This window comes from Sceloporus occidentalis, unplaced genomic scaffold, assembly GCF_023333645.1.
Source record: "Sceloporus occidentalis isolate IW3139 unplaced genomic scaffold, rSceOcc1.0.p SCAF_81, whole genome shotgun sequence".
NCBI lineage: Eukaryota > Metazoa > Chordata > Lepidosauria > Squamata > Phrynosomatidae > Sceloporus > Sceloporus occidentalis.
The window spans coordinates 4,082,634-4,108,684 of record NW_028317061.1 but is presented as its reverse complement, the minus strand read 5'-3'; the positions used below and the strand labels follow the sequence as shown (position 1 = coordinate 4,108,684).

At 35.4% G+C, this 26,051-nt stretch overlaps 1 protein-coding gene across 1 annotated transcript in view; it reads left to right on the top strand.

Annotated features, from left to right (window-relative positions):
- The window catches only part of LOC149285316 (roundabout homolog 2-like), a 440,725-nt gene that overhangs the window by 97,779 nt on the left and 316,895 nt on the right, over positions 1–26,051 (top strand). The gene's annotated exons all lie outside the window — the stretch shown is intronic.

Below are 26,051 nucleotides of genomic sequence, written 5' to 3'. Positions count from 1 at the left end.
ACCCTGCTGAGTGCTGTTCCAGGGGCACCTGGAGGCTCATTGAGCCACTGAGAGTTTGGTCAGAAAAAAATGAATATGTCACCTCTTATATAATAAAGATAAGAGCCATTTTCCTCAGGTCTTACAGACCATAGGACAATGTTACCTTAGATCTACTGTTTTCTTAGTTCCATATATATTTGAAATGTAAAAACTAATTTTAGAATATTTGTATTCAATGTATTATGTAATCTAATATTAATATTTTAATACATTTTACCCTGATTTATAGTTGTTGTACGATATAGCTTGGTTCCAATAGCCAATTCTCCTCTCCTATCGATTTTATCCTTCACTTTAAATAGGCTTTTGTGACAACAATAATTACAGAAGTAAGATGAGCAATTTCAATGTATCAGTAATGTCTTTCAATGTTATAGATGTTATTAGGTTATTTGTATCCAATAACTACCTTTTAATCCATAACCACTAAAAACAGATCATATTATTGTATCTTATTGAAAATAATAAGTAGTGACTAACAGGAGTGAAATGATCATAGTCAAACATGCAAAGGTAACAATTATTGAAATAATGCTGAATAAATAGCTCCATTGGGGCATACGCTTTCAATGATGGCTCTGAAGTAATTAAGTTATATGAAAAATTCTAGATTATATTTCATATCTCCAGGGTTACTCTAAGGATGAAGGAATTGGAGGATTGGAGCTCTATGTTTTTATTTAACCTTTTGAAGGTTTTAAATTTGATTTGCATAACAAACCCCAGCCTAAAATATATTGTTGAGGAATTATGTTCTAGCTTAAATTGTAATAAAAAATGTTCTATACAAGACACCCAAGGAAACCTGGTTATCTGCATCTAGCTTCTCATATACTTTTCCGCTTCTCCAGAAGCCTACTATTTCTAATGTATTTCTCAAGAAGCCTACTATTTCTACTATTCTATTAAGATTCTATTAAGTTTATTTTCGTTTCCCCCCCCCCCCATTGTTTCAAATATATAATATGGACTTGTATTATACTTAACATAACCCTTAGTAATATCTACTATTTTAGAGAAGATGCAACTATCTAAAAGCGATTTTTTTTTTTAATCTTTGAAAGTATGACCGGTTTCTGTAATGCAGACCTTAAACATAAAATATAAGTGCTGTAACTGGGCAAAATGTTAAATTAATTCTAGAATACATCAAAGTAATTTAGTCTGTATCATTCAAGGCACAATTCCAGTGTAATTTCTTCCCTTCTCTGCCCCAGTACACGATGTGGTCGGAATCTTTATTAGATCAATGCTTATACTGAAGGTTTGATTCACTTGTGCGTTTCATAAAAGGTACGTGTACTTATTATAGCAAAAGGGAAGGCAGCTAGACATCGGGGTCAGAGCAGACATAGCCTTCTTTCTCTGTGAAACACAAATGCTGCTTTCAAGAACATCTTAGCTTGATTGACTGAGTAACCTTACAAATCACTATAGGTTTCAATAAACGGTTGAACAGTTAAGCGTCATATCTTTTTATTACATAGTGACAATTCACTATTTCATGTTAATGTTGCTCAAAGCAATTTTTCAGTAGGTCTGTTGCCTCATATATAAAGTGTTGCACCTTCTAAGATGAATACAGCATGCAAAAGGCTTTCAAGGATGTATGTAATAGAGAACATTATATCAAATATACATTAAACGATTATACATTGATTTAATTTGTTAGATGTTATGATTTTTAATCACTGTAATTGTTTTGAAGATCATTTATTCAACAGAAAGTTAGGTTCTGTGAAGCTGGGATTTGTGGCGAAATGTGGCAAAACATGCAGTTGTAAAGATACCTTTCCCCATGGTACACACATACATGGATACATACATATTGCTTTATTATTTAAATCTGTATCATTAATTTAATTTGTATAAACTCTACTGTAAATGAAAAAAATTAGAAATACAGATCCACTTTAGTGTTACAATGGCATGGTGTTGATTGAAGCGGGATGGATACAGATCTGAATAGTTTGGGTCTCTATATGTTTAAAGTTGGCACTAGATATGAATGCTTTAGCTCTAGATGTGGGTCAAGATTTTTTAATTGCTCTTTCTGTCTACTGTTTTCTTGCTGTTAAGTCTCTTGAGGTGAGCATTAATGTGTGTGGGATAAAACTAGCTGGCTAGAAAGCTTGTGGTTTATCACAATTGTCAACAGTCCCAATTTGGTAAGGACAGCCACGTCCCAGAGACAGTCCCATCAGTTGGACTTATGCGGGTGCCAATGGTTGGGACTGCTGTCAAGTGCTAAGGCATAACAGTGGTGTATTGTGGATCAGGTTGGCAGTTGCAGGGAGATGACAGCCATGTTACTGGTCGCACTGTTGGGTGATCAGGCTCCCTGGTGAACCACTGCTCCATGGGCCAGTTGGGGAGATCTTCCTTGTAAATGGCCGATTTACAATATGGAGTGCTGTGCCTAGCCGGTGTAGCCTCTCAACACACGTCCTCGAAATGTAATGATTGTAAATCATGGTCCCCTCCACACAATGGGGCCAACTAGGCAGAGGGCTCCTTCAGTATTTTATATCGGCTGGTTACAAACATAATGTTATGACATCACATTTTTAAGCATGTGTTAGAAACAAAGTATCATATTCTTTTATGTCAGACACTTGTTCCTCTAGTTTGATCATATTCATATCTGCTGTAAGAATTGTATATGGTCCTCAGCATGTTCAGGATATAGGGCCTGTTCCACACATTTACTCACAGCATTAAACCTTTTGTCTTCTGCTGGAAAACTAATTCACAAAATATTCTGATCTTGTACCTCACGTCCCAATATTTTTCCATTTTTTTTTTATTTCTTTAATTTTTTTCTGTTTTTTGGTCACCATTTCCATTGGCCATTTTCCAGGCATTCTGCACATTGAAGGCTGAAGGTTTTCCTCTCTGCTCAAGAGACACAGTGAATAGTTTGGGATTTGCCCTTTAATTACATCACGACAGCAGGTCCACAGAGGCAGAGTACATGAAATGTCCTTTTTGATTAGAAAATCAATATACAATGATATGTTTTCTGTCTGTTTTATGACTGCAATAGTACAAGCCGGATTGCTGTATTATTTAAAAAAAAAAAACAGTGTTGCATTTTATTACAAAATTGGCAAAGTAATATTAGCTGATTATGAACAGTATCGGGAAACAAGATCTTTTGTAGTTAATTAGTTTACAGATACATTTATATAGCAAAATGCATAAAAAGTGTTATAGGCTTTGTAGATAAAACACTGAGGTATTAATTAATTTAGAAAGGAAATATATTTTCTTTGACATTCAGATAAACTATTATCAAGGTTAGTAAAAAAATAATAATGCATTTGTATTATAGTAAAATTCCAAAACAGTGGATTTTGTAAAAGATGGAAAGCTGTTATTTTCAAAATTGTATTTTGAAATATTTGATTTATGTCTATTTTTAATTACGTGTTACTTAAAAGGAAAAAAAAAATATTTGTTCCAGAAGCTAAACTAGTATTTTCTGGTTGTATGCGCTACACATAATAATGCCAATTTGTGTCATATTGACAATATTGTGTCTGGATGTCTGTTTATACTTATGGACAATTCTGATAAAATGGCTCAGTTTATGACAAAAATTAAGAAAGGTTGCAAAATATAAAACACAATGAGTGCTGTGTTAGTTATATATACTGGTGGACCTAGGGATCAGCGGAACACATACATTTTTTTTGTATATTTTTGTTTCACCTGCTAAGTCTGTTACTACCCTCTCTTGGTTTCCATACTGGCCCAGGGAAGAGGCGTGAGATCCGTGCCTCTCGTCATTGATAGTGTAAGGGTAATTTCATTTTGGTCATACTGGTCACGACAGATGCAATGGTCCGTAATGGACCAAAAATATATCAATGCTAGATAGACTTAGATTTTGTGCTCTTGCCACTAGGCACCAGAGAAGGGCTCACAAGGGGGACAATTGCCCCCTAGACTTTTTGGACACTTTGTGAGACTTGTTTTGCGCCTTTACTTCAAGGTGTATCCACAATAGTGCCTACAGTAACAAGAACTTAACCCAGCATTGGATCCTTTCTGTGTTCTATTTATTGGTTCAATGCAGTCCTTTTCTCTAAATGTGTTGTAGACAGGACGGGATAGTGAAAACTGAACGGGTTGTCTGAAAGATATACTCTGGACTGTGTTGTCACTGAGACACTGTAAATGTTTTCCATCCTCCCTTGCCAGGTACTAAGTTATCGGCCTCGGAGGATTTGCATAGTGACTTTTTGAGGATCTCAGTTGGTTGCATCCAGTCCATAGCCATCTATATAAACATTTTAAATAACAGCAGCTGCAATTCCCTGAAGTTACTCTTTTAGTGTTGCAAAGACAATCTTGGTGGGGATTTACGAGTGCTTTTAATAATTCATTATTTGATAACTATTTGAAAGCACTAGAGCAGGTTTGAGTGTATACGTTCGTATGCTAATGCTTAACTTTTACTAATGTATTTTGGAAAGGTCTGTGACACATTATTGGAATTTTTGTTAGATGTCAGGATATACCGTAGCTGATCAATATGTTTGGTTAACAACTTGATTAGTGATATATTGGTACATTAAACAGTCATTTGGAGGCGACATTCTGAATGGAATGGCCATATAATACGCGTAATGCATTATGAATGGGAAAAAAAGAAAAACATACACATGTATGTTGTAAAGAAAATATTTTTAAAATGTTACAACTCTACAGTCAGTTCCAGTTTGGCTTTCTGCCTAGGTTTTAATTTTGCTATTATTTTCCAGCATCGTAGTAACCTATAAATTAAGGGCCATATGCATTTATTTTAAAAAAAATAAAAAAATAATAAAGTTATAAGGAATTGTCACAAATAAAAATCCAGTTACTGAAAGAAATAAGTCAGTGGATCATGTGAAATTATTTGTTTTATATATCTTCTTGTTTAGGTATAAGTAGATTTTATGGGCATAAGGTTCCTGTATTTTAATTTGTTCTCAAATTCTTTACATTGGGAGAAGAGTTGGTTAATTCACACCTGCTTTCAGCTTACAGATGGATTTGGAAGATAAAAATATCTATTTTTTTGGACATATTGATGTTAACATATTCTGAATTCTAGACGTCAACAATGTCACAGAGGAGCGATGCCAGTTTTATCAAATAGTTAAGGAAATTAATGGTAATTCTACGAAGGACATTTTGTTTAAAGAATATTTTTCTCCAATTATTTTTTTGTAAATGTCATTCGCTGGATTTTGCATTTTGGTTTGTTTGGCATAAACAACAAAAAAAGAGCATGAAAAACAATGAAAACGCAAGGGTTTTTATGTGCCGGAAACATACATATTTTTTATTTTACTTAAAAAAAACTGCATTTAATTGAAAAAGTTTTAATCTTGGATCCATCTGCTAGGGATTTAAAAATAGAATCATTTGAAGAAGTCTTGTTCCCACTGGGCATATTGCAAGATACATCATCAAAATAACACGTCTGTTGAAAACTAGTGAGCTATTAACAACTTCTAACTTTAAATAGACTTAAAGAACTTCAAAATAGGGAACAGATGTAAGCAAGTATCCCGAGCATTTTATAGCACATCTTCCTATGAACAAGATTTCCTTTTAAACGGCTATTTCTTGTGGGAGAATGGATCAAGATATGGGGGAATGAAACCAATCTGGGTTTTTTTTTTTTTCATATTCAACAATGTAATTTTGAATTACAATTCTTTTTAAAGTCTAACTTCTTTAAAAAAGTAATTTCAAGTCGCTTTCAAGCTGCCATGTTATTGGTAGAAATTAGGGATATGTTGACGTAGATAGATTTAGATAGAGCTAAAATTCTCTAAATGGTCTGATTGTGATCAAGGCCGTACTGGTGATGACTGGGCGATGCTGGCACTTTAAGGCCAGCGGCTGCCTGATGATGTAAATGTGGCTGGATATGCACTGTGACAAACTAGGTTTTTAAGCTCATGTAGTGTGTACCCCGGCATTTTAGGAGATGGCGTGGCTTTGGTGGCCAGCGGGCCCACTGGGCAAATGCCAGATTGTCCAGGCCTGATTAGGATCATGTAAATAACTCTGTATTCACAACATGATAAGCATTACTCTGCGTCATAAAGTATAAGCAGCTCATATAATCCTGATATATTATGAAATAATTTATATGCTTAAAATTGCATCCAGTTGACATGTAATATCAAAATACATACATACATATTTTGTATTATTATTCCACAGTGTACAATGTTCTATAGACCAGAGAACCCAAAAGTGTGGAATATATTTAAAATGCTATAAGGACACGTGTCTACCTCTTGCAACACATGGCTTTAAAGAAATGTGACATTGTGCCACAGCTGTAAATGAAATACTAATTTGTAAATTAAACTGTAAAACCCATTTGTTATTATACTGGTGGATGCAATCAATCATATGGACGGATTGAAGGGAAAAGCAGAGATAAACTGTGTTGATTTACTGTGAATAAGGCATTCATTCCCACTGAAGGGCCATGGATTGGTCCAGGGGGAGTAAACGCCAGGACCTAAAGAATGATTGTCCAGATAATCATAAATATTATTCCTATTCTGTCAAGATTAAATCAAGTCTAAGATGTAAGCATATAAAAATGAGTACCAGAACTAGAGGACCTGGTAAAAAGACTGAGAGGTACCGTAAGTAAATTCCTTACAGAAGGGTAGTAGGTACCTGGCATTGTGAACGCACTACATTATTGTCATTTATCTGCTGATCAGATTGTCCTCAAAGGTCAGTCCAACACTGTTTTCATTAGCTTTGCTATCATTAATCTTTATATTAATAATGAATCTAAAGAATAAGCATTTTCCATCTGTTATCAGGCTGATCAAAGGAAAACACAATAGGATTCTGGATTTATAACAAGTTTTGACCAGAAAGGATATGATTTGGCAACAGGGCAACAAAAGGGCAACACTCAAGTGGTGGAGTTACCAATTACATGTAATAATATGTTTTAAATATTTAATACATTGTAACATTATGGCAGATTTGTTTTTCCATTTACATAGATCACTAGCTTTAAGCATGCTACAATGTCCTAGGTAAGTTGCATTAGGTAAATTAGGGTCACTTAGGGCTCTCTTTCCAGCATCTAACACACGGTATGATAGCATTGGTGTACCAGTACTTAAACACATACATTTACTATTCTGTCAAATATTCAGTCAAAAATATTAAGTAACACAAAACACATAACGTGTTGGGTTGACACGCTGGAACAGCAACTCATATTCTTGTGTAATTGTTCAAACTGGTAGCCAACTGGAGATTGGGAAGAATATGCGATACATCTTTTTGTACCATAAAACTGTGTTTAACAGGATCAGTAGATCTACTAAATTATATATACAATGTATATGTATGTTTGTGTGTGTTAGTATTTTGGATATACTGGTGTTTGGACAACCCTCTGAAAAAATAAGAACAAAATAGTCCCGTTCTAGCCTTTAATGATAAAGATAAGCAGCATCCTCTATGGAAATTCCAAGAAACATGTAATCCGTTACCTAACATCTTGATAGAACACTAAAATATTTTTATGCTTGAACCAAGAACCAAGAATTAGCTTTGTGTTGGCTCATTATTTTTATGCCTGCAATATTTTTCAGTATAGTGAATATACATATATATATATATATATATATATATATATACAGATATAGATCTATATATATATATACAGTATATATATATATCTATATATATAATTATTATTATTCTGTGTCTGGAGTCAGTCCTTACTGCAGGCTTTAAGACTATCCTCAGGCTCTTTTATTACCCTAGAAGTATCTGACATAGTGATTGATTGCCCCATGCTTAAAAACAGATATCCTGAAAAACCAGCACTATTGTGAGGTTGTGTATAAATGAGGGTCTTTGCACTGTGTGATGGATTAGGGTCTAATAGCTACCACCTTTCCTAGTAGCCCATATTAAAGTCTAACATTAATTATTTAGAGTAACTAGCGGCAGAACGGCTCCCTGTGTGCGTGACACACATTTACAAGGACTTGTATGTTTAATCTTTTCTGTTTACAGTATTTTCTTTGCTTCTCTTCTGGGGATTTTTCTTTTTCCACTTCCAGTAGTTAGTAGTATTATAAACCACAATGGTATTTTTTCACTTCTATTTTTCATTGTTCCATCACATCCTATTCCATGAAAGCTGATTACCCGAACCCAAGCCATGATTCTATTCTGTTGCTTTAAACATTTGTCTGCAGTTATTCCGCTTTATGACTAAGACGTTTTGTTTCTTCTGTTAGCGGTTCCCAATTCACAGGAATGCCTAAAGAAATAATATTTTTCGGACTAAATAAACTATAATCTATGTGCAACAACATTCTAGAAACCCGCAAAAGCTTATTTATACACGAAATTTGACTTTTTTGTAAATAGTTAAAAAAAAATACTTATCTTAGGAACCTTTTGATGTTACTTCAATAACATTTTCAACACTGTAGGGTTATAACAAATGCCTTTTTTCTGCACAGGTAGATCATTTAAAGTACTTTTTTATTACCAAGTGCAAGGTGTTAGCTATCACAGAACCTAGACTTTGTTTACGATATATTATAACTGCGTATGGATTTCTTATGTGCTCAATTACTTATTCTAAGACCCAGTCATTTCGCTCTTACAGGACAGAACAATTTTCATGTTTTTGCTGTATCTTCCATTTCCAATTTTGTTTCAAGCCATATTTATATATTTAATGGAATAATTATTATGAATACAACCTAAAAATAAACATTATTTTGGAATTTTGCTTACTACTTTTTCTACGGGATAGGTTCCATTGCTGAAAAAATCCACAGTGCATTTTAACAACATCTCCTGGGTAGTGTATTACCCCACATACAGAGATTTTTTAGGTTTACGAGAGCCAAAATATTATTTTTATTATTATTTTGTTAATGCATTTGGGTTCTTAAGCAGCATTATTTTATTTAATACTTCATTACATTGTTAACCCATTTCTATAATTTTAAAGTGTTTATTATTTATTTTTTTCTTACTATTTTCTTTTGTTGCACTGTTAGCATATTATAGACCGGTACAATAAAACTAGAGATCCTCATGAGATTTGTGTATTTCCCAGAAATCTCTTTGGTAACTTTTATTAACATCAGTGAGATTATTATTATTATTTATTGTTTTATATAGCACCATCAAATTCTGTAGACAATGGGTAGACATAACAAGTAGTATGTAACATAACAAATGACTTACAGATACAAAAGGTGAGATATTTTTAAATGTATATGTGTTGTTACCTTTTTTTCAAAATTGAATTATTTATTTATTCATTTATTTATTTACTTTGTTTCCTTCTCATCTCATGCTGACCAGCCTTCACACATTCCCTATGTGAATTCTGTAGCCACGTGGCGTTGGTCATCATCATACGTGGGAACTTTTTAAAGTGGGGTAGACAGTCCTAAGACTAGCTTGGAGAAAGAGGACAGGGACCCAGAGACTCTGGGAAGCAGTAATTCACCTGAAGACTGCAGGTCAGACCTAGAGAATTCCCAAATTTGCTCATCAGAGACCTCAGCAGGGTCTTAGTGGGGTCTCTGCTACCCTGTCCAATGCGTCCTTAGAGGTGCAAGAAGGGGTGCCCCGAACATGACTGTTGCTGACTCCAGCTGACAGAGGGAGGTCAGACTATCATACAGCTCTCTTGATGATTGTGATTTTGTTGTGTGATTTGTGTTGCAGGGACGCTTAACCCATGACATGCCAGGTACATCACTGGTCTTCTAGGGACATTCCTTTCTGACATACCTGATACATCATTGGTCCTTGGAATTTTAGAAACAGGTGTGTCTTATATCTAATAACATATACGAAAAGGAAGAAAATAGAGCAAGTTATGTTCACATGATGTTGTGAACCTTTGAGTTGTGTAGTTATTAAGCATAAGGGTGTATGGTGGAACATTGGTATGCAACCATGAAGCAGGAACGATATGAAAAACCCTACCCTCGTATAATAAAAAAAGTCCGTGCAGAAGTTTCAGGTGTGATGTAACAAGTCAATATTAATACATAGTAAACAAATGTTCTTGTGCAGGGCAGGGTTTGAAATCCAGAATCGAGTAAAGCAATCTGTAACTTAACCGGTATCCCAGCATGAGCAATCTCTCACAAAATTGTAAATACACTTGGATACATTTCAGATTAGATGGCCATCGTTTCTAGTAAAGCCAGCAATGATGCCGAGAAATGACTGTTTACAAGCAGAAGGAAATCAGCGGCGATAAATTAGCCCTTCTCAGCAGGGAAGTTATAAAGACAAGATTGGCTTTCCCTCTCCCATGTAATAAATACAGACTTATAGCTTCCAATATTGAATCAACACTTTTATTTATTAAATTTACATCATTAACAAAGGAATTAGAGTGAATAGAAAAGTCTCTCCGTAAAAAATACATAAAAATAGAATTGTACATAAGGTGTACAAATTAATCAGTTTCATTTAATGTATACAAGTCTTTATTGATTGTGCTTGATTTTAAATTGTGAAATTACATTTTTTGTAATTATTTCTTACATATCCTGCATACCCAAGTTGTGCTTACATTACATAGGCAGGGTTGTGATGTCATGTGACGCTTTGCTTATGTTGTGTGGGCAGAAGAATGAACTCATGGTGTTCTGCCCAATGATTTTTCCATCTTTTGGTGTCCACAATGCTCAATTCATGTAATACACATATTAAGTTGCTGGCAGACTCAGTAAATGGGACATTTGCTCAACAACAAGGACATACGTTTGGTTGTCAGGACTGTCATAGAAAATTCAGGGCTGTTGGCAGCTAGGATATTATTCATTCTCTTGTATTTTCAGAAAAGACATGGGGGAAGCTCACGTCAACACACTTTCAATAGGCTTATTTCTTCTAGTTTTCTTCTCTTCATCAACTAAAGGCCTTCAAAGACTTAACAGAAAAGAGATTATGATGTTTCTGGTGACATTGTCTGATGCTTTTTATTTTCTTTTTTTATTGATTGATCTATTATGTCTTTTTCAGTCGGAAAATCAATGAACAAGTACTAATAATGGACTTAGAAATATTGTCCAACTGTAAGAAAACCCGTGGAAAATTAGATGTAATGCAATAATGCAATAGTTTGAAAACAACCTTCTAATATTATTTGTATTATTGTTGTTGTTATTACTATTATTGTTGTTTTACAAGTAATGCCTTGAAATAATTGAAATTTACGTGGCCTCTCATCAAAACACATTTTCAAAATAAAGGCACTGGATAAATCGTTAAAGACAATTTTATTTTTAATGAACAGTTTTATTAGGTTACACACCGGGATACAGTTGCAGCTAAAACAAGTAATTATTTACAACGATAAAAGAAAAACAGTGGGATATGTATTGTCATCAACTGTGTATAATTGAAATGACCTTATGGTAATATTTAATTCTATAATTTTTACAATCATTTAAAATATAATTCAGATAAATTATATTTCAGTGTAATTTCTTACTTTTATATTTCATTATATCCCGTGTGCTAGAACTATTGTGTAAAATATCTCCTTATATACAGTACAGAATTATTTTTTTTGTCAGGAATATATTCATTTCTGACATATTCTTTGGCTGAGACTATTCTACTAGAGACAAGCAATTGTGCTGCAGCTTTCCATATCTTAATATTTGTGCATTTCAAGACTGTAAGCTTGCGAGCCGGACTCTCTCCACCTAATGTATCGGTTTGTCTTAGTCCGTCAATTCTCGTCTTGTCATACCCCTTGAATATATGTATTGTATTAAGCGCTGCGTAAACTGTTGGCGCTATATAAATAAAAGATAATAATAATAATAATATTTACACAAATACACCCATACAAACATAAAAACATAGAATCTGACGGCAGACAAGAACTATATTGTCTACCCAGTGGGATATTTACCTTCGGTGCCGCCTTAGGCGAGATGCCCCCAACCGCCCACTCCGCAGTCGCCATCCTGAATGCAGTTCTAAAAGAGGGGGTATTCAAATGGATCCTGCGGTGCTGCCCACAAAAAATGGCGCGGGCGCGCGCCATTGGCTGGAGCAGGGGGAGTTTGATGGGCATTTGGGGCTGCGTTTTTTTTGCCGCCCCCTGAAATGTGCCGCCCAAGGCAGTTGCCTTGTCTGCGTCGCGGCAGATACAGCACTTTGTCTACCTAACCCTCCTGTTGCAGACCTTAGTCTCGTCTTAGATTCAGGATAGCTTTATGCCTATAGCATGCATGTTTAGATTATGGGAGGCCGTTCCATATATCTACCACCCTCTCAGTAAATTAAAACTTTTTTATGTTACATCTAAGTGTCTGACCTTCTAGTTTTAGATTATAAATCTCTTGTTTTAATATTTCTTCTGGTTAAACCATATTCTTCCACTTCAGTTACATATAACTGGAAGGAAAGGAACATATACACATGATTACAAAATGAACAATATTGTTTTGTAAACAACTTTATCAGAAAATGAACTTAAAAGTATTCTGGGTCTTATTTTACTGCGTAGAAGCATTAATTTGTCTGAAGGTTCTTTAGTCTCATGAATCTAAAGTCATTTTCTTGATAGATTGAAAGATTGGTAACTGGCTCTCGTTCAAAGGATTTGTTCTCAAACTTGCACATCAATTTAAATGCTTTTTGTTGGATGGGTAGGTGTATGTTGGAAGCATTTAATCACAAAAGAACAGGAGAGAACATGCCAATAAAAAGAGACTTGACATTTATTTAATTAAATATTTATACACAGCCCATTAAGGAGAAGATTACTTTAAAATTAATGGGACCAAATCACTAATGCAGTAGGCTGCCTTAATAAAATTGGACTTAATGTTCTGAACATTATGGGGATTTAAACAATTTGTAAAAAAAAGAAGGAATTGGTAAGTTTGTAACTTACAGAAATGTGTAAGGACCAATCTTGTACTATATTATTTTTTTGTAATTACCAAACAAATAAAATTGAGAAGATAAAAACCACTAAAAAACAATAGGATGGCTCAGTAAAGAAGAAAGAGATAAAACAATGCATGTCTTTCTTGTGGCTTTTCTTAAGAGGACTTAATCACTATGTTGGGACATCAGGCTCCCCTTGGCTTCGTTGTGCAGTGGGCTGGTAAAAAAGGGTGATCATCTATCCCCCCAACCAGCACACTAACACTATGGAAGGCTGTACCGAATGAGCACAGCCTCCATAGTTCACTTCCATTTAGAGCCACACATGCTGTGAAGGTGGAGTGCAGGGATATGAGGTTATATCTCAGGATATATAATAAAACATGAACAATAAAAAATATGAAATTGTATTAGTTAGGCACTACAGTATTTTGGAGTTTTACCAATGAGCCTAAAGCTGCAGGTCCTTGATGCCGTAAACCTGACTGCGGGACTGTATGAGACAGCGTATAGTAATAACATTTGGTTAGAGTATTGTTGGAATTAGGTGAAAAGCTGGGGTGTATCAGAGTGAATAAAAGTCATTTTGGTTCCAATGAGTTCAGACCTAATTTTGAGAAAGGCAAGGAGGCAAGGTCTAAAATCAGTCCTGCGGGTCGACTACTTGGGGAGGCATTCTATGTGTTCTACGGTTCCCGTCTGTTTCTGTAAGTTCTTGTTGCTAATATATTTTGCATGCATAGGTTTAATGTATTATTGTAGCCCGTTTGCAGTTATGCTCCATGACTCAGTAACCATCCCGTGAGTCTCCCCGGTGCCTACATGACCACATTTTGGTGTCTCACCCTATTGGCCACTTTGAAGGGACACTTCCCCATCACATCCGACACAACATTGGCCTCTTGCTTTAAGCTATTAGTACAATGGAAGAAAGAATGCACTAAGGAAACATTAGTTTCTATAGGTGGAAGCATTTAGGAGGCCTCTTAAGACTCTCATTGACATGTGTACAATTACATTCGTCTCACATTCTCATTCAAACTGCGGTATGGTTTCCCTTCTTCTGTTTCAATAAAGAACTTGATTTTAAGCAATGGCCTGCATTTGAACAGTAATTATAGAGACACTTTCATGTAACAGCTCGTGCTACTGGTGGAACAGCATGATTTGTTAATCCAGAGCAAAAATATGACATGAAAGAAATGGCGCTCTGGGAGGGTTTTAGCGTAACCCGTCACTTCCTTTTTCAGCCCTTTCAGATTCTTTTGCTATGTTGAACTGAGGAAACAGTTGGTTTCAAATTATTGTTGGTCAAACGTTTTCAAATGAGAGCGGCAGATAATTTCCATCTTCAAGAATTAAAAAAAATAAAATAAAAAAAGGCCTCCCATCATTTTAAAAATGAGTTTCGGAGGGGAGCTTCATGTCTAACACAAGCATTTAATGTTGGGATATATTACCTTGATTCTGTGTGTATATCATACATTCTGATCCTGTTTAGGAGAGGTGGTTTAACTGTTTAAGTGAAATGGGGAATGTAATACCTTCCCACGTAAACTGAAAAGGTTGCGTAATACAATTAAGTATAGCAGGAGTAAGTGTTTATGTGTATTAGTGTATTCTGACCTCAGGTGACTAGGCCTCTTTGCCATACCATCTTCTTTTAGCTATGCTTCTTTCTTGTATCTTTTATCTGCTACTGCTATGGTCTGTATTTTCGCGGACATAACCCGGTGGGAATTTCCGCCAAAATGTCAGCTCTTGAGGTAACATCCTCTCCTCAATCCTCCAGTCCTCACTGAAAACGCCATAATTTTGCCCTCACTTGAACTCGGGGCAATATTGTCCTCTTCCCGAGCGCCGCTGCCGTATAGGGGATGGTAACAATTGTTAGCAAATGTGAGTTTTCAACTTTAATGCCCTCCTGTTCCATTGCTTGAAACTCAAAAACTATTTTAAGATTTTAGGAAAGCACTTGCACTCGTACTTTAATAAATATGTGTGAACATGTGAGGGCATGCAACATCAGTCGAGTTAACCCTAACTCAAGTAACCATTGACTTTCTATTGAATACATCCAAAATACAATTTTAGTGAATAAACCATATTTATTATCAGATTAATAAGACTCCATTGTGCTCCTCTTTAATCTCTTTGTATTATATACAATTTTAGCCACTATAAATATACAACTTAACATACTGTAATAAATTGTATATAGTTTTAGAAAGATACGGTCCATAAATACGGTATATTAACATCATATTGCTGTATACCCCATCTCGTTGTTATCATATTAAGGTTATATGGCTTTAAAATATCCTTATTAGCGGCAGCTTCACAGTTCTGGGTCTAAATGTTTTAAAAGGAGACATAATATAATCTGCATGAAATGACACAGTCAGTAATACATTTAAAATCTGCTATATAATAGTAACCTACCCCTACAATGCACCATCTACAAAAGAAAAATGCTCCATTGTGTCTTGCTCTTCAGCGCTTTTCTTATTTTTTTACATTTTTGATAATCTGTTTTCCCTCAGCTGCCTTGAATAACATTTTAAAAGCACTTCACTTCCATTCACAGTGAGATCCGTGCTGAAATGCATGGCAGCAGGTACTGACCTTGATTTATGGAGCGCAGAATTATTTTGTATAGACACATAGATTTGCTGCCTGTCTGGAACCAGAGCAAGCAATGTGTAAGGCTTCTGAGCCTAGCGCGATATGCAGGCATATCTGTTTATATTGCCAACCGCATTGCATTTTGAATTACAGCTAATCAGCTACAAGTGAAATTACTTATTCCAACAAATATCACTGCTTCAGATTACCCCATTCATTTTAATGAGACACATTCTTTAGAACTGGCATGCGCAACTTAAAGACCGAAAGCTGCACTTGGAGGTTTTTTCCCCCCCATAATGTCACAGTTTTTTGTTCTAATCCTCACTAGCTGGCACCATTTGGAACATGCTTCCCTGTAGGCTATTTCTCCTAATCCCATTACTGTGGATGTGACTCAGTTTACAGCGTTTTTAGTAAGCATCTAAGAGACTCTCTGCTCTTGATCATAAATGCTTGTGTTTATCTGCTTTTTCCAGCTGTGTAGAGCTGAAATCCAGAGAGAATTTTCACATTTAAAGGTAAGGACCAGATAAAGCAAATTAAACATGTTCACCTTGAGATTCGGCGACGCTATAATTGATGGGAATTTGCCAATATAGCATCCCAGGCTTTTATTACGGAATGCCACCAGAGGTTTTACTCTTAATTCCTATGTTAATGTAGCATTTGTTTTCATACTAATAAAAAGATCAACATTCAAAAAAAAATTGTTTGCTAATTTCTTAAACTGTGCTACTGGAATAGCTGGGGATTTTAATAAATGTTTTTCATTGGCGTAAATCATTTGCAGGCATTTGCTTGTAAATACAACATAAGCGTCATGGTTTGGCAGGTTTATGTAAAGCAAATAATATTACAGTAACCAGACTGTATATTATAAGATATATATATATATATATATATATAATTATGGAATGCCTTCGATGATTCTCCACCAGTGGTCAGAAAAAAACCCAATTATTTTGTTACCCAACACCCATGACAATCAGCCAGCTGATGACAGACTGCAGAACAAATTAAAAATACATTTTAGGCTTTAAATTCCATTGTTTAAAGCCAGCAGCCATGAAAATATTGTCCAATTCAATAAAACCCCAGCTCAAATAGAGAAGACCGATGCTGCCAACCACCATTCACCATAACAGGAATGTATTAAACTACAGATTTAGATTTAATAACGCATACATATCACCAATGCAATGTGCAAGCCAAAAAACTCTAGCAGGCTTATTTATTAAGTGTTATTTTTTTAAAGTATTCCTGCAAGAGTACTTCCTAATTGGGGCTGCAGGAGATACATATCGTTCTTCCGCCCCACATAACTTTTCGTTTATCAGTTATATACCAAACTGTATAACTGTATATTATCTGGATGATATACGAAACAAATACATATATTAAGACCGAAAGCTCAATTATTAAGGATTTAATTATAACAATAGACAAAATGAAAAAAATAATGAACATAACAAAAGGATTGCTATCCACCACACCAATAGAGATTTTAACAAATTATATAAGTGATCTGGATCTAACCAAATGGAAATATACAAATATTAAATGTATTTCCGATCTATATAATATACGATCCCTTTTATCCTGGTTCTCTATTCAATCGAAGGGGGAGCTCCCCAATACAGAATTATTTAATTATATTAGGATAAAGCATTTCCTTAAAACAGTTGATTATATAAACCTTCCAATACTTGAAGAATTCTTAAAAAAACATCATAAAACTAGATTAATCCATCGATTAACTATGTTAAAATATAACTTAGAAGCAGATAACAGCATCTCTACTAAAGAAAAATGGGAACAGGATACTGGAGAGATTTACTCAAAAGAAAAATGGTTACATGCTTATACAGAAATTAAGAAATACTCACACTGTTTAGGGATGCATGAACTCCATTATAAAATTATTCATAGATGGTATAGAACACCAGTTCAAATCTCTAAATATGACAAACAAACCTCTAAACTTTGTTGGAGGTGTGGTAAAGAAAACGGTACAATTTTTCATATGTGGTGGGGATGTGAAGAAGTGAGAAAAATAGTAGAAACTCTCTTCAAAGTAATTAATGAATTAGTTGGCTGCAAAATTGAGCCTTCCCCTCAAATTTTTATTCTACATATGGATCTCACGAAATTTAACAAAATACATAGAAACTTTATAATACAACTATTATTAGCCTGCAAATTAGTTATCGCAAGGAATTGGAAAAAGAGTGGGGGAATATCCTGGGATGAGATCCAAGCTCAGATCCATTTCCAATGTAAAATGGAGAAAGGCTACTATGGAAGCATAGCTAAAAATAATAAATATAGAGATATATGGAAACCCTGGATAATCCGCGCATAATTAATATGGCGCTAAATAAAGGGAAAAAACAAAAAATAAACAAATAAAATTATAATACTTAAACAAGAGATATCCTTATATTTGTACAAGGAATGTGTGTTATTAGGAATTTGCAACAATCTAACTAATATATAAATTTTTGCCTGCAATTAAAAGATTACGTCTAAATAACATGAGAAAGGGACACTATATATATTTTATTCCTATGTAATGTGCAATATGTTTGTATGTGGAAGTCCTCCGTGGAATTGTGAAATTGTATGTATACTTATGTATATTTATTATGTATGAGTCTATTTTTGTAGTTATATAAACTAATAAAAATAAAAAAAAAAATAAAAAAAATATACTCATCTCACTTCATCTTTTGTAATGGTTTCCCCATCCTTAAATGCACTGCTTCCCCCTCCCCTCATAATGACCCCACCGCAATCCACATCTCACTTTCTCTTCTATCATCACCGTAGCTCACATCGCATGAAATTCTCTCCCTTCTTAAAACCTTCCCCACTTCTAACCAAAGCGAAGCCGCAGGTGAAGGCAGCACATCCCCACAAACCCCACTTCTATTCTGGTCCCTCTAGTTTCTATTTGCCCTTGATTTATTGATTATTTGCTGCATTACTGTCTCATTTTCTATCCCCTACCCCGACACAAATCTTGTTGTCGCTTATCATCGCCTTTGGTTTGTTACAGTTGCCCACATCCCCACCATGAAGGCTACCAAATTGACCTGGTCTTCTCCCTCATCTGTATACTGTCTCCCAATTCTTAAATACCTCCTTTATCTGACTACCACCTCCTAACCTACAACATTCCATCCCTCTTATACCTAAAATATCTCGACAAACTATAGAAAACCTCTGTGACCTGCTAAAACTGGCTAAACAACTTCCACCTTTCCTTTCCAACATGTCTTCCTCATCCTTCCCTGATGTTGCTACATTATGGTACAACAGTATGTTAGCCGCAGTTGCGTTTGAGGTTACTCTCTTTGTGTGCCGCTACCCAAGCTATCTGCTTGAACTATGGCACTCCAAACAGGCCCACCACCTCTGAATGTGCATCTGCATCCTCCCTTCTCAGCTCTCCCTTGGAAATTGAGTATCGCTGGTTTTGTTTTTGTTTTTTTAATGATGTCATCTAAATTAAATCAAGTCCCTTACAGAAGGCGACAGACATCTGGAGTTGGTGGACTATAAAACCAAAACCTGCTCTTAAAGTTTACCATCTATTTTCTTAAGGTTATCATGGACTTTAGTGATACCTTAATCTTGCAAAAAGTAATCAAAATTAGATTTCCTTTTTCACATTGCTTTAATAAAAAAATAAAAAAAAGATTAGCAAAATTAAGCTTTTATTTGAAAATAAGCTGTGTTGGGCAGTAAATGACCTTTCAGCAAAAATTATGCATCTATTTATCTGCTTTCTGGAGCCTTTTATGTCAAGCCGATAGCTTCTTTTAACAAAGCCTTAGTTTTATGTAAGAATTTAAAGTTTAATTAGTTTTGCTCCAGATATAGTTGTCAATTATTAATTTAGCTGAAATATGCAATGTTTATTTCAACACACCTGCAGAGGAACATTATGGTCTAGTTGCTGTCGGCTTTTAATTATAGAAGTATAAGAAACCTTTAAATGTTTATTATGTAACTTTATGGGCAATGCCTGAGGTAGTCGTTATGATATGATACCGTTATAATAACTCAGTATCCAATGTGTATTTAGCAAAAACAAAATCTGTTACACAAAGCGGAGTTGTTACTTATAACAGTAATACATTTTTGGATAGGTTCTTTAAAATGTTTATTGTGTACACCTCCTTTTACATAGATATGGTATGGTCCACTCGATGAGGCCATGCTATATAAAACAAGGAAGTTCTAGAGAGATACTTTGTGGTGCAAAGGGCAATAACCATGGAAACTAATGGAGTGTTTCAGCTGATTGCTCCAGCAGTTTTAACTAGAGCTGGACTATATACAAACTCCTTTGTGTCTGGTAAGTAGCCCACAAATTCCTTGGTGAGACTTCTGTTTGTGCATTACATATGTTTTTATTGTCTGAGGATATCCATTTGGTGCCCTGTGGAGAAGTGGATGACAAATTATGTGTCTGCTTTGTGTTTAGCCTTTCACGCAATCCCGTGTTTTAGATTATTGAGGATCCATTACAAGACAATTGCCCGTCTTTTTAATGTAGCTGTCCACATTCCATTTAAAAGCTATGAGCTTTGCAGACAAGATTACAGCTGTAAAGGCCTTTACTATAAACAGGTTGTCCCATATACTAAATTAAACATGTGAATGGAGTTGTAGTTACATAAGAACGTCTCTGCTTGTAACTAAAAAAAAATATATGAAAAAAATATTTCTACCAGTTTTTCTGTCATCTTGACTGTAATATGAAGCATGCGAGGCATATGCCCAAAGGTAGTGACCAGCGGAACTCTGTCAAAGATATTCAATGCAGTTCCGATATCACAGTGTTCTTGTGTGACATTTTTTGTTTAATTTGATAAATATCAAGTTGACAAATGCACTATTCTTTATTTTTTTTTTTAGAATGTCTATTTTTAGATTTATGATGCGTAGTCTTTTGGAAAATCTTTTACTATGGAGTTTTTCTTTTGTAATGCTGCCAGTTTTCTTCTTTATAAACTCATATTTTTGGGTCATCTCAGCAGTTGCATTGTGTACATTGGCCAAAATGACAATTCAGCAGCACAGGTTATGTCATCAGATACATTTTACTGAATAAATCACATATGTCTATTTATTTGGATTAAAAATTGAGCACTAATATGCCCAACGAATACATAATTGGAACTTGACAATCAAGTTATTGTTATCAGAAGATAAACTGTTACTGCTGTGTTTCTGCTTCATTCTCTTAACCATATGATAACCAATTGACTTGCACACTTTGATTCAAATGAATTAAAATTTTAACAAAATTTGTCAATTTGTCAGAATCTCCGAAAAGAAGGAGGGACCCCCAACAAAACAAAAGAAAACAATGCATAGAGCTCAGATTTTTCACTTGAATTGCATTGGTTCATTCACTCTCACCCACAATCTCTCATACTCTTACACACTCTCTCACACTCTCTTACACTCTCTTACACACTTATTCACTCTCTCTCATGCTCTCTCTGCATGTCTCGGTACCCTCTCTGCCAACTGCTTCATTTTCCCTGTCTGCTTGTCGCACAGCTCTACTTCATCTCTCACATATTCTTCTGTCTCCTTTCTTCATCTGCAGCTTCTTGTGTCTTTTTTCTCTGTCTGCTTCTCCGTGGGTATGGCTTCCTGGTAAACTTCCACAAAAGAGTGGAGCTTCCGGGCACATCCTGTCCCTGATGGATGGAATGGAGGAGAGGCTGTCCTTGTGGCTTCACCCCTTTTATGGAAGTGCACAATAATGCAGATAGATTCATAGAGAAAGACAGTTGCAGAAAATGCTTCTCTTTCTTGCTGAATCTGTCTTCACTAATCTTGCCTCCTGGTTAACTGCAATCAGGGGAGAGGGTGTATGCAGAAGCTTCTCCATTTCGTGGAAGCTCATCAGGAGGCCATGTCCATGGGAAAGTGGACAAAAAAGACACACGGAGCAGTAAAAGAAGAAATTGAAGAGAAGAAGTGGAGCTGCTTGGGAAGGAGACAGGGACACGGTCGGCAGCGAAGGTAAGGACACATTCAGAGAGAACGTGGGAGAGGGTGAATGTAAGTGTGAAAGATTATGAAAGGGCATGAAAAAGTGAGTGAGGGTGATTGGCAACAAATTTCCTTTCTAAATATAAAATGAAAGGGCAAGAAACAAAATTTGTTGACCAAAATCAAATGGACCAAAAACAAAATTAAAACTTTGTCCGAAAGGTTTGTGGTCATTTGCACAAGTCTTATAACTATATCATAAATATCCACTCGTCTTTCTAGAGCTCATGAACCTTTTTTGAATCTCACTCAAAGATGACAGCCTGAAGTCTGTTCAATCAGCCCCCTCTCATGATAAATGGGCAAGATGGTAACACCACAAGTCACCTTCAACTCTCCATTTGTGAATAAACCCCAATATATTAGCTGCCAGCATATGGAATTAATAAATTAATGGGTGGTGGCAATGATACAAATTAAGTCACGATGGTTACCTCTAGTCAGTTCATCATTGCCTCTTGTAAAAAAAAAAATACAACTGCAGTAGTAGTAAAATATATTAAATACATGCTTACTATATATTGCAAAATACTTATTTTAATTAATTTATAATTCATTTTTGTGTTTCCAGGGTAGCAATATTTGACCATTTTACCTCCATATATGACAAATCACAGGCAGAAACAAGCAAACATAATTACTTTTGCACCCAGAAGTAAACTCCGCTGTGATTTTTAAACTGGAAAAATAGAAAAATAAGTACAAAGCTCAATAATTGTAAAGTAATTTATAAAGCATAAAACATACAGCTAATTTACATATTATAGAAAAACTGTAAATAATTTCAGAACTGGCTCATCAGCAGAAAGAAATTGGCACTCTTGTTATTCTGCCTTAGTCTTTAAACCACTAATTACCCTCATCAATACTAATTACCCTTATCAATTACTTTGCAACACAATCATCGTTCAAAGCAAAATCAGCATTCTTATCTAATTTAGAAAACAAAGGTGAAAATTAGTATATTATCTCACATCTGTTTGAAAACAGCCTCCAGAAAATTAGTGTCCACCGATACAGCCATTAGTAACATTGTTGTCAGCTGGTTCTTGAAACCTAATTGTTGTTGATGAAATAAAAAATACAAAACTGTTCCTCCTATTTCATGGCTGTGTTATAGCCCATCAGTCCTTGTTCTCGTCTTAGATTCAGGAGCCATATGGCTAAATATGCCATATGGCTAAGCAAAAAACTTCATCCGACATTCGGGTGTCCACATTCACTCACGTTTCCTCACACTCTCATTCACTCTCTCTCACACTCTCTAAATGTTTCCATACCTTCTCTGCCGACCATTGTCGCTTCCACTATCCCTATTGAGCATCTGTGGGGCATCCTCCAATGGATGTCATCATGTAGGAGTGGAGAGGACTCCAGTGGCAACCTGTGAAGCTCTGGTAACTCAATGTCCAAGAGGGTTAAGGCAGTGCTGGAAAGTAATGGTGGCCACACAAAATATTGACACTTTGGGCCCAACTTGGACATTTCCACTTGGGGGTGTACTCACTTTTGTTGCCAAGGTTTAGACATTAATGGCTGTGTGTTGTGTTATTTTGATGGGAAAACCAAATGTATGTGTTACACAGGCTGTACACTCACTACTTTACACTCTGCAGATCTAAAGCCATCCCATTTCAGACTCCAGAGACACACTGCTAGTCAAATATAATGTTTTGTGTACGCAAACCCAAAGAAATTAACATAGGCTTTCAGATTTTCGTGAGTCTCTTATTCTCTGTTTCCTGTTCTCATCTGTGAAAGTGACATTTTAAAATCTACTCCGACCTGACTTATCACTCCTATCAGCAGCATACTAATCTTCATGCTTACTTATTTAGTTTCTTTGAATGATTCCAGTGACCAACACACATGTATATGCATATAGTGTAAATTTAATGAAACCTAATGAAATTAATAATTAACATTATCCTAGAAATTATGATTAGTGTATTTGTCCTTTATGTCAAGCAACAAAATCCAAATTGCATTGTTCTTTTTAAGGGCTATACACTGCTATGTTCAAAGAGAATTATAGCGTTTTAACATTTAATTCACCACATGTTTTCTGTAAAGTGTTGCAATGTGTTACTTTGTAAAATTAATGTGATAAAACAGTGATTTGGGGATTCATTTGAAGTGGCTGTGTACAAAGGTAAAGCTCTGGAGCTTGGTATATTTAGTAATTATTCACTTTTGGTAACATATTTAGAGAATAACCCTTCGATAACACAAATTATATTGGGATACTTCTGAGTAAGTAGAACTTTTTGCAATGTGAATCAATTCTTGCATATAACTAGGGTTTAGTCAGGGCTCCGTGACACCTGGGTCCTGGAATTGTATTGGTGATGCTGCTCATGCTACCTATTTCTGGCCACCGGACAGGCACTTGAAGAAATGCTCTCCCACTTTGGTTAGTATTAACCCCTTCAATCCCCTATAGACAGCCTGGACTCTGCCTTGACAGCAGAAGCCGGCATCGCCGGCTTTCTGCTGTCTGATCTGATGTAACAGCTTCCGGCATGAAAGCCGGAAAGCTGTTACATTTTAAACTGCCTGATCTCGCGATCGGGCATTCCCCTGCAGGGGATATCCTGTCCTCGATGAGGCACAGACACTCCGATCTCTATGCATGTCTGTGAGGACCTGAATAGAGATCACAGTGTGATCGGTGCAGGGGGATTGGGGGGAGGGGAGTTACTCACCCCCCTCCCGTCCTGAAAAAGAGACGGAGGGAAAAAAACGGTTATTCATTTAAAAAATTATAATAAAAAAATAATTAAAATAATATAAATAATAAAAAATAATAAAGTGAGCTAAATAACATGTTCAGGAGGTCCCTAAGAGGACCTCTAACCATAAAAAAATAAAAATAATAAAAAAAAATAATAATAATTTTTTTTTTAAAAAAATATATAAAAAGATAATAATAAAAAAATTAAAAAACCTTACATCCCATTGCCCTAGCATAACATCTACCCAGTATAACCCTCCTGCCCCCGTTCACAACCCCCAAACCCGTTAAGCCATACGCATAAAAATTCTACAAAAAATGTACACCTTATAGTATGTTCCCTGGTGCTGGGAAAGTATGAAAAATCTATATAAATTAGGTATTTCTGAAATCAGGACACCTGAATTGATAAACTTGGATGGGATTTTCTATCACTTTATCTAATTTTGTGAGCATTCAGAGGGAAATTTTTTTAAAAATGAGGTGTTTTTTTCAAATTTTTGCTAGTTTTTACTAAATTTCTCATTCTAAATTGTCAGCTAATCATCCAACTATGGTATCAAAAGAAAGCTTTATCTATCCTTGAAAAAACAATACATAGTTTATATGGGTACACTATTCACAGGAAACGAGAATAATCGCTGAACCGACATAGCGCAAAAATGGCAAAATTGCTCTGGGACTTGAGGTACCAAAAACCCCTGGGATTGAAGGGGTTAAACTACAATTATAGTGGCAAAAACAAAAGAAGGCCACTCCATATGTGAGCATTTCTGTGGTTATCCATGGATTGATGGGAAGAGAGTACAAGATACAGGTACAACGATAAGAGGCAAGGGCTGGGCAATCAGGTACACATCCAAAGCCTGTAAGACAAAACATACCCCAAGTTCCCATGTATAAATTTGGGGATAAACATGACCTTTAAAGTCTAGCTGTTCTAATAAGATGTAACCCATTTTCATGTGAACCAGGTATGCAGAAGAAGACAAATACTGCAGTCCTAATGGGGGCTGGAGCGTTATGTAAAAACATGGGGTGTCTAACATAACGTCCAACTATGAAGCTTAATCATAATCAGACAGATTCTGATTTTCCCAGCTGCCAGGCGACATAGCTAACTGGCCTCCCCTGTGATCAGTACATATTATGTGTTCAGTCTATGCTATGCCAATGTATGTGAGAGCTAGTAGTCCTTTTATCTAGCGATTTATGGAATATAAATAGGGACCTGTACCGAACGAGTGGGAGAAGAGTAGTCTGTGTCATGGTAGACATTGATCCTCGGGAAACTCTTGGTTTCCACTGCTGAGCCTCTGCTGTTGCATCAAAGCCTAATGCTGTATACATCATGTGACTTACATTTAGGAATTATGAAAAGCTCACAAAGGAGCTTGAGGTGTGAAAGATAAGAGATACTCATCACTGGTAAAAATACTATAATTTTATCATTTTCATATAAACGAATAGCTTTAAGTATATTAAATCCTAAAGTACCGCCTAAGATTACTGCTAGAACAAGTAAATTATTTATAGAATGAATAAAAACTTTTATACTTTATATACTGAAAAATGGTTTTAATTTAAGTTTTAAACATGACATCCAACTTTGCTT